The 14,092-nt window shown below is 46.4% G+C and overlaps 1 pseudogene across 1 annotated transcript; it reads left to right on the forward strand.

Annotated features, from left to right (window-relative positions):
- The first annotated feature begins 1,397 nt into the window (after positions 1-1,397).
- On the forward strand, positions 1,398-13,784 carry LOC309642886 (polypeptide N-acetylgalactosaminyltransferase 11 pseudogene; annotated as a pseudogene). The gene is made up of 3 exons: positions 1,398-1,416; positions 3,982-4,055; positions 4,795-13,784. The product of its transcript is annotated as a polypeptide N-acetylgalactosaminyltransferase 11 pseudogene (transcript).
- Positions 13,785-14,092: the final 308 nt, after the last annotated feature.

Here is a 14,092-nt window from a genome sequence, read left to right on the forward strand (position 1 = left end):
AGGAGGGAGGGGATTGTGGTTAAAGCAGTCCACGATTCTTACATTGTTCAGGAAGGTTGTGATTAACCCAAGACATGGGCTTGTTGGAATTTCTTTGACAACCACCCAACACCTGCGTCCTGCTGGACTGTCCTGGCTCTTGGCACACTTGGCCTTGAGTTCTAGCCTCATGTAAACTTGGTTATTCTCACACCAGAGTCCAGTGGGCTCTCCACCAAAGAGCCACATGAGCCTCAACTTCAAATCCTTCTCGGGGTCTTCAGGACAAGCATGTACCCAGAAAATATGTGTTAAAAATCTCAAACTCACTAGCTTTTTTTCTCTTGTGTGTGTGTATGTGCGGTCAAAATTAACAAAATTATTCATTCTGCTACACTAAAAGCTAAACCATTAACTGTTTACTACTGAAATTCCAGTGCCCACCAGCACATAGTAGAAACTCAAAAGATATTTCTTGAATGGTTTTATAACCATTTTTGATGGAGGTGTACATCGTATGGTTTTTACTCTCTGGATTTTTCACTTCTCCATTCTATAGATATTTGACAAGCACCCGTTAACTCCAAGTATCATCCTAAGTACTGGAGCGATAAGCAAGGGTGAGCAACACATGGCCATGACCCCGTCCTTGCAAGCGTTGCTGTCTGGAGCTGTGACCTTCAAACATTTCCAGCACAGGCATAGTAAGAAATGCATTTTACTTTGTGAACCAGCACACACAGGCCACACAGTAATAAATGTTTAATGCCTCTTTAGCGCACATGATGGGCTCTGATAGTTTCTACTTTATGCATTTTTCTTCAAGAAGAATGCCTGTCACCACCCACTAAATTGATGTTATGACCCATGAAGGCTGTGGTTTGAAAAGCATTGATCCAGTGCAGAAGTTCTGCATCTTTCCTCTGCCATGCATTCCTCAGAATCATGTTTTTCAATGCACAAAAAAACGGACATCAGGTGACAATCGAAACTTATTAGATTGACATGCAATTATAAACATATTTGAGAAAGCAAATGTGATACAGTAATATGTGCGCTTCATTATTAACACAGTAAACGCAAGATCTGGCTAGTGACACACTGGCTGGAATTTTGAAGTAGGGATGAACAAAAATGCTATTTTGAGAATTCTGCTACGACTGTGGTGAGACGTGGAAATATCTGTGATCACCGTTGGTGACAAAGCCACAGGTGCTGAGACCACCACTCTGGAGTGTCACCTACATTCATAACTGAAGGAATGCTGAATTTGAGAAGTTAGTGAAAACAAAGGAGCATTTATTTCCCCATTCAAGGTCATAGAACCCAAGGGGCCCCTGGACCCCAGATGGAAATCCCTGGTCTAGTGGAGCCACACTTTATCTCAGTGATCTGAGTCTTATTGGTCAGTTGGAGAGATGTTGATCCTCATCTCAGGTAGGTCTATGACCACAGTTTTTAAGGGTGTTGCTCACTGTGGACGTACTAGTTTAAGAGTCGTAAGAGCTGCAGAAAGCTAAAGACGGCAAGGGCACTGGCAAGGAGTGGGCAGGCAGGAATCCCAGGGCTCCCCCATCCCACCCCCTGCGCCCTCCATCCCATCTAAAGCAAATGACTTGCAGTGCAGACCGATCCTGCAGTCTGATTCACTTCGGGTCGGGGGTATTCTGTTGGGTCAAAGAGCATCGTCAGAGGTGGCCGTGTGGGTGTCTCGGGGACCCTCACTTCCCTTGTGGCAGTAGAGGTGTGGCCCTCGAGGATCATCCGCTCAAATAGCTGACAGGTTAACATGAGAAGAAGGGAGGAAAAAACCAGCAAGCTCGGAGGGCCGATTTAGTCTTGTTAAATACACTGGAAGAGCAGAGTGTGGGAGAGAGCATTTAATCAGCTCCCCGACTGTTTGTCGTTGTAAAGACGCCTGCTTGCTAACACGCCTGGAGAAGTCCTCTGAGACTACACTGTTGGATTCATAATAAGATGGTTCCTTCTATCTTACAGGCCATGTGGGGGAATTCCGAAGAAACTGAAAATCATCCTCTGAGAAAGTAGAGTTACAGCTTCTTCCAATTTTTCATGTCTTATTTGAGGGGCTGTAGGAGGACCCCCACGTCCTCCTTCCATTTTCTGATATTTTATTAAATGGATACGACACTCCGTCATTGGTCTGGCTGGAGCAGGAGACCAGCAGCTTGCATCATTTAGGAGGTGAGATGGTTCGTTTTATGAATCAGTCAGATATTTAACCAAACGCTAATCTAGGTGTTGCAGGGAAGTAGATGTGGTTCACATCTACAATCAGATGACTGCAAATAAAGGAGATAATTGCCCTCAATAATGGCAGGGAGTGCTCATACAATCAGTGGGAGGACTTAAGAGCAAAAATTGAAGTTTCCCGGAGAAGAAGAAATTCTCTCTCAAGACTGTGACATCAACTCCTGCCTGAGTTTCCGGCCTGCCAGCCCTACGAATCTCAGACTTGCTAGCCCCCGTGATCACATGAGCTAATTTCTTAAAATAAATCTCTAAATACATTTGGTTTCATTTCCTTGGAGAACCCTGACTAATACGGGATGCGTTTAAAAAGTTTTTAGTCTTGAATAAATGAAAGGCAAGAATCTGAAAGCAAAGTGACTTAAACACAGCACGTGCACGCACACCATGCTCTGAGAGGTTGGAAGAAGAGGTCTGTGGGCCAGGGAGGAGCTGGGAAACAGGGACACTAGCCTTTCTTTTTTATTTTTTAAATTTTATTTAGTGTGCAAAGGGGAGCAGCCACTTCTCCTCCATCGGTCGAGGCCCTTCCTCATCTCCTGCTTATAGCTCTGCCTTCTGTGCTCCAATCTCCACCTCCATCTTGCTCCTGAAACCATACCTGATCCAGTCCCTGCAGACCCCTCACTCCCCCAGCCTGGGTTATTGAGATGGCCTCATCTTACTCGTCCTTTTGGACACACTGCCTCTCTTTCTAGAAACTTCTCCACTCCTTGGTTTTGTTCTCATTGTCCCTTTCTCTGCATTTCTCTTTGTCTCCATCCTTCTCTCCCTCCACCTGCCCCAGAAACGGTCACCGAACACCCAGTTGCTGGGTGATCTCTTTGCTCAGATAGTTTGAACCACCTCCTAAATCTTGGTGCTTCCCCAACTTTGTATCCATCCTAGAACTCTCCCTCCTTCTTCAAAATCATCCAACTAATCGTGCACTGGACTTCCCCACCGGAGTGCCCCACGGCATCTCAGACTCAACAGATTTCCAAGGGATCCATCATTCCCACCCCCATTCTCTTGATCTCAGTTGGTAGAATTTCCATCCAGAGCTAGTATCTCCCCTAATAACGAGTCAGTCATTCTCGAGCATGCCTGATTTCCTTAAGAGCAATCTACATGCTTTGACTTTGTTCGAGTGATGCAATTGGATTCCTCTGAGGCATAATCATTATTCCAGGTACATGATTTCTGTAATGGGATAATTGGCTGCCTCTGCCCCTAGAGAACACCTGAAATAAGTAATATGTGCACCTGTGTTTTTAATCAAAGTGAAGCATAATAACCAGGGGCAGTCGGGAGACACAGTAAATGTGTCAGTGGCGCTTCTGGTAAGTTCATGATGGTGAGTAGCTGGACGGCAGCCTTGTGAGCGAATGAGAGGGCCAGACCGGTGGAGAACAGAACTCGGAGGGGCTTCAGGCCTTGACAAGGACATGATCTTTGTCCTGACTACAGTGAGAAACCACTGGAAGGTTCGGGAGGGGGTTGTGGGATGATCAGATTGATGTTTTAGACGGTCACTCTGAGCCGGGTGTGGGACGGGAGTAGATGAGGCCAGGATGGAGCCCAGACTCCTGATTCTGATTCAGTTGGTCTCGGGGGGAGGGGGAGGCATCAGTGAGATGTAAAAGTCCCCCACGTGGTTCCAGTATGGAGCCAGGGTCCTGGAGGTCTAGCTCCGGAAGTGTGGCCCCCAACGCATGCCTGCATCCCCAGAGTTTCTCTCTCTCACGCCAGTTCACACCCAGCGTCCAGCACCAGTTTATGGCTCCAGCACCTTCGGCTCCAGGAAGTTGAAAGCAGCCCTTCAGGTATGCCGGGTCTACAGTGGGAAGTGTCACCGTGCGATATTTCTGTTGTGGGTGTTCTTTTACACCTGTGAACTGGACAGTTTGGCTTTTTGTTTATTTCAACTTCAGTGAAGTGACAACCACTTAAGAATGTGCTCATCAAGGTGTCTGGGCTCCGTGGACTATTTGCTCCCCAAACTCTATCCCTGTTTCACTCGAGGTCCAAGTGGAGTATTAGAATCACAGTTCAAAGCAAACAAAATTGATGATGTGAGAGACAACCATACTGAAGATCCAGAAGAAGATAATGTGAAGTTCTCTTCTGCACTGGGTATGATTGTTAATGAAAGTGATCAGGCATTGAGAGACCTACGGTATCCGAAACATGCCTTCAATATGCTTCGCAGTAAGGGCTTGGCTGCCACAGAGATACAGCAGACACAAGGAATGCAGCATGTACAGACAAGTCTGACTCAACGGATTTGCCAGTGGCTGGTGTTGCTATTTGTTTCTACAGTGAAGGCTTGTGTGCCTGGCCTGTGCGCAGCCTCCTAGACCACATGCCTGCCTGGCTTCTTCAGGAGATCATGCTTGTAGACAGTGATTTGAAAGGAGAACTAGATGAATATGTCCAAAACTACCTCCTTGGAAAAATTAAAGTACTAAAAAATACAAAGCGTGGGAGATTGATTTGAGGAAGAACAATCAGAGCAGCTGTGATGTGGCCGGGTCCTTGCTGGCCGTCATCCGGGGGGCCTAGCGGACGGTAGGATGCCTGGTGACCAGCACCATCAGTGCTGACCCTCGCCTGCAGCTCCTCCCCTGTGTTGTGAGGGGGCTTCAACCGGGGGCTGCATTTCAGATGGGGTCGTGCTCCCTTTTCCAAGCTCAGAGGACTGGAGGGAGATACTACACCAATAAAGTCACCTACAATTGCTGGAGGATTGTTTACCATGAAGAGAAACTATTTCATTGAACTTGGACAGTGTGACCGTGGCATGGATATCTGGGGAGGAGAAAATTTCGAAATATCATTTCGGATTTGGATGGGTGGAGGTAAACTCTTCATCATCCCTTGCTCTAGAGTTGGACACATTTTTGGAAAAAGGCGACCGTATGGTTCTCCTGAAGGCTAGGATATCATGACACGTGTGATGAGACTGGTTCATGTTTAGTTGGATGAATGTAAGGAGCAGTATTTTTCCGTAAGACCTGATCTGGGGTCCAAAAGCTTTGGAAATATCAATAAGCATGTTGAATAGAGGAAGGAGTTGGGTTGTAAATCATTTAAATGATATTTGGATAACATTTACCAAGAGATGCAGATACCTGAGCCCAATGCCAAACCCTAGCAATCCATTTTTGTAGAAAGAAGGTCAAAATGCCCCAAGTCCTTCAATGGGAAAGGCTCTGTCACCTCCAGATCAATAAGTGTCTGGCTGCCCAGGGCTGCCCAAGTCAGAAGAGAGGCCTAGGAGTGCTTAAGGGTTGTGGCTACGGCGACCCTAATCAACACTGAATTTATAATGAAGAGCATGAATTGGTTTTAAATAATCTCCCTTGCCTGGATATGTCAGAAACTCATTCATCAAGTGCTCGTGAAGTGTAATGGTTCAGGAGGAGCCCAGCAATAGAATTTTGGGAAGAATAATTGGCTGTGCCAGGTGTCAGCTGGACAGTGCCTAAGAGTGGTCGATCTACCGAGTCACAAAGGCTATGTTGCTATGGCAACCTGTGATGGCACCTCCTCACAGCGGGGGCATTTGGAGAGTTAAGATGGGCACCGTGGCTGGAATGGTGATTCATCGCACTTGTCCCCCTATGGAGATGCCTGAGAAGATTAGCAAAGGTGAGACAGCAGATATACTAGAGACTGGAGCACCAAGTGACCATCAGAAGGTGAAGAAGTATGTTTCACCAAGACATTAAGGTCACTTCTGAGCTGCCGTTAAGGAATTTTTTGCTCATGACAGAAAACAAGAATACAATTTTAACTCTATTAAAGAGTCAAGTTTGTAGAGAAGGGCAAAACCCAGGAAACTGACATGCCTATTCAAATCTATTTACACTTCTTTTTAACCCATTTTAATAATGGAATGGCATTTATCTGATCAGAAACTTGTTATGATTTCCTTTCTTAGAAGACTTCATAGGAGATTGTTAATTTTTTCCCACTTCTATTATCATGTTCTAAATAGATAATTTTAAACAGATTGCATCCACATTACTTTCAACTCCAGAAGGCATCGTTCATAAGATTATATTTAAGAGGCAGTTAACTATTATTAAGTATTTTGATGAATTATGGTACTATTTACATTTAAAGGATCCTTTTTATTATTAAAAAATAATAATAATATGGAGCTGGGGTGAAACTTCCTGCACTATACTAAGTCCTCCAAACTCGAGACCCCGTTGTGGCCCCGCAAGAAAGATTCACACAGCCTAAGCTTCATCAGCCCAACAGCCACAGAGAACTCACTCCTCACGGGGCAGCCTGGTTCTCCTTCAGGCGGCTCTGATGGCTGGAAAATTCTTCCTTATTTCAAAGACCAAATCTTCTCCACTGGTTCAGCCTTGCCCTCTGCACAGAGTAAACATTCCATTTCTTTTAACAGGCCCACCCATGAGCTGGTTTCAGGGACTTCTGTTTCCTTCCCTTTTATCTTCCTTTTCTTTAATATATAATGCAGGCACAGGGGAGGAGAAAGTGTAAAAGTGAGATGAAGGGCAAATCAAACCTTATCTGCCATACCTCCAGGCTCTGGAATCCTCCCCCCAGAGATAATCACGTTACCACTTCCTATCTTTTCAAGAGAAATTATGCATTTGCAAAGTATACGCATTCTTTTAGACAATAATATTACATACACTATTCTGCACCTTGCTTTTCTTAAACCTAGTAATAAATTTTGGAGATGATTCCACATCAGTATTTAAAGCCGCACCTGATTCTTTTAAAAGCAACATAGGCAGTTTAATAAACCACATTTCATTAAACTAGTCCCCTGTTGATGGACACTAGGTAGTTTCCAATCTTTTGCTACTACAAACAAAGCAATCATGAATATCCTTGCATCGCATATACCTCTTTGTACAGGTATCTGTGTGATAGATTTAGAGCAATGCAACTGCTAGATTGAAAGATACGTGCATTAAAATTTTTAATACACATTGCCAAATTGCCATCCAATGAAGTGGTACCAGTTTGCTCTCCACCAGCAAAGTATGAGAGTTCCTGCTCTCACGCTTAGGAGATGAACTAGTTTGTAATGCCCTCCTGGAATTGTTTTGCCCTGAACTGAACTCACTGTTTCTGTGTGACCAGTGACCTCAGTGAATGTAAAACATCCTCTCTCTCATTCCAGTTACTCTACTTCTTTAAAAACAAACAAACAAACAGAACCTCAACACTGAAGCTGCCATTGTGACCAGGGCCACATCACTGACATTTAGTCATTAAGCTCTGTTCCACAGTGTGCCTGCTAAACCAGGTTTCTCCCTTTTTGTGCCTGGGCTTTGGGATTTTTGTAAGCAAGTTGCAGAAGTTTCCATTTATCTGTGTATTCGTTTCCTTTTGCTGCTGTGACAAGTTACACAAATTGGGCGCCTTAAAGCAACACAGATTTATTATCTTCCAGCTCTATTGTTCTGAAGTGCAAAACGAGTCTCAGTGGGCTAAAATCAAGATATCAGGCCTGCGTTCCTTCTGGATGCTCTAGGGGAGAATCCACTTATGTTTTCCAGCTTCCAGAGACCGCCTGCATCCCTGAGCTCCTTCTTCCGCCTCAAAGCCGGCAGCACGGCATCTTCAGTCTCTCTCTGGCTCTGAGAGAGCCCCCCTTCGATCGTCACATCTCCTTCCTTGACTGCCCTGTTTCTGTCTTCCTTCTTTTATTTTTCTTTTTTTTTTTAAATGTAATTTTTTTTAAAATTTATTAATTAATCTATTTATTTTTGGCTGTGTTGGGTTTTCGTTTCTGTGCGAGGGCTTTCTCTCTAGTTGCGGCAAGCGGGGGCCACTCTTCATCGCGGTGCGCGGGCCTTTCACTGTCGCAGCCTCCCTTGTTGTGGGGCACAGTCTCCAGACGCGCAGGCTCAGTAGTTGTGGCTCACGGGCCTAGTCGCTCCGCGGCATGTGGGATCTTCCCAGACCAGGGCTCGAACCCGTGTCACCTGCATTGGCAGGCAGATTCTCAACCACTGTGCCACCAGGGAAACCCCTGTCTTCCTTCTTTTAAGGACCCTGTGATTACATTAAGCCCACTTAGGTAATCCAGGATAATATTCGTGTCTTAAGATCCCTAACTCAATTTTATCTGCAAAGTCCATTTTGCCACTTAAGGTAACATATTCACAGGCTCTGGGGATTATCTTCAGGGAGCCATTATTCTGCAGACCCCAATCTGCATTAAATATCATCTTGTGGGGCTTCCCTGGTGGCGCAGTGGTTGAGAATCTGCCTGCCAATGCAGGGGACACGGGTTCGAGCCCTGGTCTGGGAAGGTCCCACATGCCGCGGAGCGACTAGGCCCGTGAGCCACAATTACTGAGCCTGCGCGTCTGGAGCCTGTGCTCCGCAACAAGAGAGGCCGCGATAGTGAGAGGCCCGCGCACCGCGATGAAGAGTGGCCCCCACTTGCCGCAACTAGAGAAAGCCCTCGCACAGAAACGAAGACCCAACACAGCCAAAAATAAAATAAATTAATTAATTAATTAAAATACTTATTAAAAAAAAATATATATATAAATATCATCTTGTTAAGGCTAATTGCTTCAAAGGCTGCTTGGACATAAATGTGCTTTCAGGGAGGGTCTGGGTATATTCGCTTCTACAAGGATTTTTTTTTTTTTTGGAGTGTAATTGCCTTACAATCTTGTGTTAGTTTCTGCTGTACAACAAAGTGAATCAGCTATATGTATACATATATCCTCTCCCTCTTGGACCTCCCTCCACCCCCATCCCCCCCATCTAGGTCATCACAGAGCACTGAGCTGAGCTCCCTGTGCTATACAGCAGGTTCCCACTAACTATCTATTTTACACTAAGTACCAACCAGTACATAATGTTGAGCTGGGCATCCTTGGGGCTAGAGTGAAGAACTACAAAAAAACTAACAGGTGGATCTGCGCTTTACAGTTTATAAAGAGCATTTACATCCATTATGCATTTCCCGTTTCCCACTGTCAGGTAAGGAATCGGCCTGGAGCCTCAGAGCAGGTACAGGTCAGCGAGATTCTTCTGACTCCAAAGCTGTGGCTCTTTCCACGGCACCAGCTGCACCAAAGTTGTGCTACCAGCCCACACGGAGTCTCCAATAAAAGTCCTTGAGAATTCTTTTCCTCTGTGGGTTTCCAGAGCTGCCCGTTCCCATAAGCTACCCATTTGGGTTGGAGTAAAAGTTCCCTTTTACCAGTTTACAGAGCTTGTTCTCACACCTTAGCCACCCAGAACTCACGGCAGCCTCGTCAGCTGAGCTGGGCGGGCCTGGGACAGGGTCGCCACATCCTTGATGGCACCAGGGAGACGGAGACCCAAAATTATGGGGACTACTGCCAAAGTCACAGGAGACTCAAACCCTGAGCCATACTGTCTCTTCCGGAGAGGCTGCCCTGAAAAGCTAGCAATTCCAAAACCCCTGAATGGTCTGACCTTCACTCCAGAGGACATTATGGATTTCTTAGAAATTGGAGGCTGAGTAGGGGACTAACGTACATGGAGTACTTACTGCGTGCCAGCACTTTCCAGAGACGGCTCATTCAATCCTTCTAACAGTTTGGGTGTTATTATCACCATTTTAATGATGGCGGCTCTGAGAGGTTAACGGTCACAGAGATGGCAATGAATGGCTACCATACCAGGTCATTCTGATTCCAAAGCCCATGACTTTTCCTCTCGCCCGTGCTGGAGAATGAGCTGAGCAGGATTCCAGGTTAAAAAAAAAATCTAGCACCTGCTTTGTGAGAGTACAGAGCCCTCAAATGCGCTGGTTAGGTTAGCAGCTGGCTGGATGAAAGTGAGTGCAGCGGGCGGGAGAGGCTGGGAGGGAAAGTGCAGGCCAACTGTCCCCTGGCTGGTGTCCAGTGACCTGCAACCCTGGGAGCAGGTGCCAGAACCCTCCCCGGACAAGAGGGAGAGGAGGTCCAGGGAGTGCGGTCAGGGGTCGGGGGGAAATGTCAGAGCCAATTACCAGGTAAAGCCACCAAACAAACACTAGCTAGAGAGCTAGAGGCTTGTCCAGAAATGTTCTCAGGGCTTGCTTTGATTACCATTTGTCTGAGTTGAGCTTCATTTCCATATTTCCTTCAGCTTAGACCCCATCTGCTGCTCTGTTTGCCTGAGCCCACCGCTAGAGACACAGGCATGCAATTATCCAACTCCTACGCATTTTTCTTGTTCTCTTTCTCTTTGAGTTTAATTTCCATCAGAGGCTCTGCCTTGAGCTTGCTTAAAAACCTGCAATTATGAGGAGGCAGCTAATGAGACCAGGAGCAAACTTCTGCACTGTGCAGCTATTTTTTTTAATGAGATAAGCAGGGAAAATGTCAAACAGAGGGATTTCTATGTTGCTCCCATGACTGAAAGGGTCCCCAGCATTGCAAATAAACATGCTGCAATTAGCACATGTCAGGGGCCAGGGGGTGGGTTTCGTCCCTGGGGTCCTTGGGCTTCTCGACCTTGCCTGAGATGTGTGACCGGATCTTGTCTGGCTGAAGATCCACTGTCCAGTGCTCCCAGGTCCAGAGTCCCTTTTGGTCACGGTCAACAGAGATGCGCCCTGGAAAAGCCACTGAGTGTGGCGACAGAACTCTGACCTCCGCTACCGCACGGCTGCCTTTCCAAGAGCGGTTTGTTTTCTTCCCCAAGCACATTATGGGGTAATGACTGGGACTGTGGAAATTGCAAACAGCGTGTGTCATAATGAATATTTTGACTTGGAATACAGCATTCTCAGCAACTCCCAGTGTCTGCGGAAACTCAAGAGGCGGCAGAAAAATCTATCGTGAAAGCGCCACTCACGCAGCGTAGCTAATAATGGGAATTCAGGAGCATTTATTTAGTGCCTGCTGTGTACCTGTCTCTGGGCTGAGCACTTGGGGTACAGAAATGAGTAAGATGCAGCCTCTGTCCTTCTTTGGATCTAATGGAGAGAATCGGAGAGTTAAAATGATGCTGTACCCAATGAAGTCCCCCTCCCCCCACCTCCCTGCACCCAACCCCTCAGGTCTAGATTTACCCAACGAAAAGGAAGGGTTGGCTCGAGGCTTAAGGTTTTTCTTGAAGCAACACCTATTTGAGGTCCGTTCTTCCTCCCCAAGAGGAGAACACTCTCCTTGCCCTCTTCCCTCCCGTCTGCCCATGGCTAGAGCCCAGGGCGGGGGTCAGAGGTCCCACCCCAGCCCCTTCCAGGGCACACTTGGGAATGGCTCAGTGCCGTGGTCCCCGAGCCTGGTCACACACCGGAGCTGCCTGGGTTGCTCAGTGACAGTGCAGACGTCGGGCCCTTCGACAGAGGTTCTGATGTGTGGCTTTGGGACTGGTCCCCGGAGTCGTGTTTGGAACGATCGCTCCAGGTGATTCTGGTGCCTGGTCAGGCTTGGGAACCGCTAACCTAGGACCAAAGTACCGTTTTGTCACTTCCAGCCGCTGGTGTTGGCAGGAGCCTTCTCCCTTCTCTGGAGCACATCTCTCTCCTCTATAAAAGTACGCTTGATGATCTCTGAGGCCCACCCTGCCTCTGACCACCCGTGTGTCCACAGGCGGGCTACCCGGGCGCTGCCCACGATGCTGTCCTTCCTTCACACCCCTTCGTCTCAGGGGAGAAGAGAGCCAGCGAACCTGGACCTGACGCGGGTCTCAGCCCCTCCCCCTGCTTCCTGGGGACCCAAGCCGGGTCCCCTCCCCTCTCTGGGCCTCAGTTGTGGGTAAATCTGTGAGGAATTTCAGCAGATAACCACCACTTCGTGTTTCTTTGCCTCGGGGAATTTTTCAGGGCAGAAATCAAAGCACCCTGAAGGCAAAGCCAAGAGCCCTGGGTGGAAGCTACCTTCGAGGCAGTGAGAGCCAGCGGGACAGCTGTGGGGTGGGATCTGGGGATGGACCCTGCCCTCCCGTCACTGCACAGCCCGCTGGAGGCGCCGGAGCTGCATGAGGGGCGGGAGGGAGGGTCCGCCCTGCGTCCAGCCTGCCTCCAGGAGAGTCCGGACAGGAGCTCACGCCGCCCCTAACTGCCAACCCATCCTTCCTCCAGCTCTTGCCAGTTTCTGTGGGAGCCAGGCTCTCCAGACTGGGGGAACCCACGAGATGCCCCTCCTTGCGCCACATTTCTGAGAAGCTATTTAAAGGAGGAGAGAGGTTAAACCAGCCCATCACGAAACTTCAAGATAGACCCTCCCCATGCCCTTGTTGGCCACCCCCCACCATTTACATCCAGCTCCGGGAGCTCTCAGTACCCCCTTCCCCCGTCCTCCCTCTGCTCCAGGTTCCCTTCTCAGCTTCCTGTGGGTGAGGGGATAATCTCAGTGTTAACTGAAAGGAGGCTGTCAAAAGCTGCTTTCACATCAAGGTGTGAATGACAAAATCACACACTAAACTAGGGATTCTCAAACTGCGTTCCACAGACCAAATTTAGTCCATGAATTTGGTGGAAAATGTGGTCCTCATTTTCACTAAAAAGTTTAGCATTAACTTAAATTATGAATGAGGAGTAGAACATAGGGGTGTTAGCCTATAACTCTGTCACCAGTGGAGATCACAGGTAACTTCACATCACTTTACAGTTGGTACAGATACTTGAAATCTTATTTAGGCTCATCTTTTGAAATGATGGTAAATTCTGAGATTGTCACTATTCCTTGTTATTTAATGTGTTGATAATAAAGCACATATATCACTATATTGCAAACATATATGTAAAAAATATTTTGGCAACTACATTTTTAATACGATTGTTTTCTTTCAAAATCTCATGTATTCATTCCTTTAAAAAATGTTATTTAGAGGAGCCCATAGGGTTCACGGGCTGCCAACAAGTCCATGGCACATAAAAGTTTAAAGACTCCACCTCTAAATTTATCTTAAGATGAATTTCATCCTATTAGGAAAATTTTGAGCAGTATGGAAAAGTGAAGAATTTTCGATAATGGTGAGAGAAGATAATTTTGAGAATTTGTCAAGATTTCCAGGAGCTAGAAGAGATCTTAGAGATATATAGCTTTACTTGTTAAATCAACCTTATTCAGCTTTAATTTACATACAGTAAAATGCACCCATTGTTTTACGTGTGCCCATTGTTTAAAAATCGTGGCTAAAAACAAATAACATAAGCGTTACCATCTTAACCATATTAAGTGCACAGTTCAGCCATGTTAATTATATTCACGTTGTTATGTAAAATGCACCCCTTAGACGTGTGCAGTTTGACGAGCTCTGACAATGTACTCGAGTAACCAGTCACAACTACAATTAAATACACAGTGTTTCTATCACTCCCAAAACATTCCTTTGTGTCTCTTTATAATGTCCACTACCCCAAACCCAAGTAACCATTGATCTACTTTTTGTCACTATAGGCTAATTTTGTCTTTTTTTTTTTTTTTTAGAGTATAATTGCTTTACAATATTGTGTTAGTTTCTGCTGTACAACAAAGTGAATCAACTGTATGTATACATATATTCTCTCCCTCTTGGACCTCCCTCCACCCCCATCCCACCCATCTAGGTCATCACAGAGCACTGAGCTGTGCTCCCTCTGCAGGTTCCCACTAGCTATCTATTTTACACATGGTGGTGTATATATGTCAAACCTAATCTCCCAATTCATCCCACCCTCCGCTTCCTCCCCCACCCCATGTCCACATGTCCGTTTTCTACGTCTGTGTCTCTATTCCTGCCCTGCAAATAGGTTCATCTGTACCATTTTTCTAGATTCCTCATATATGTGTTAATATATGATACTTGCTTTTCTCTTTCTGACTTACTTCACTCTGTATGACAGACTCTAGGTCCATCCACATCTCTACAAATGACCCAGTTTTGTTCCTTTTTACGGCTGAGT

Source organism: Balaenoptera physalus (assembly GCF_965194825.1).
Source record: "Balaenoptera physalus genome assembly, chromosome: 14".
NCBI lineage: Eukaryota > Metazoa > Chordata > Mammalia > Artiodactyla > Balaenopteridae > Balaenoptera > Balaenoptera physalus.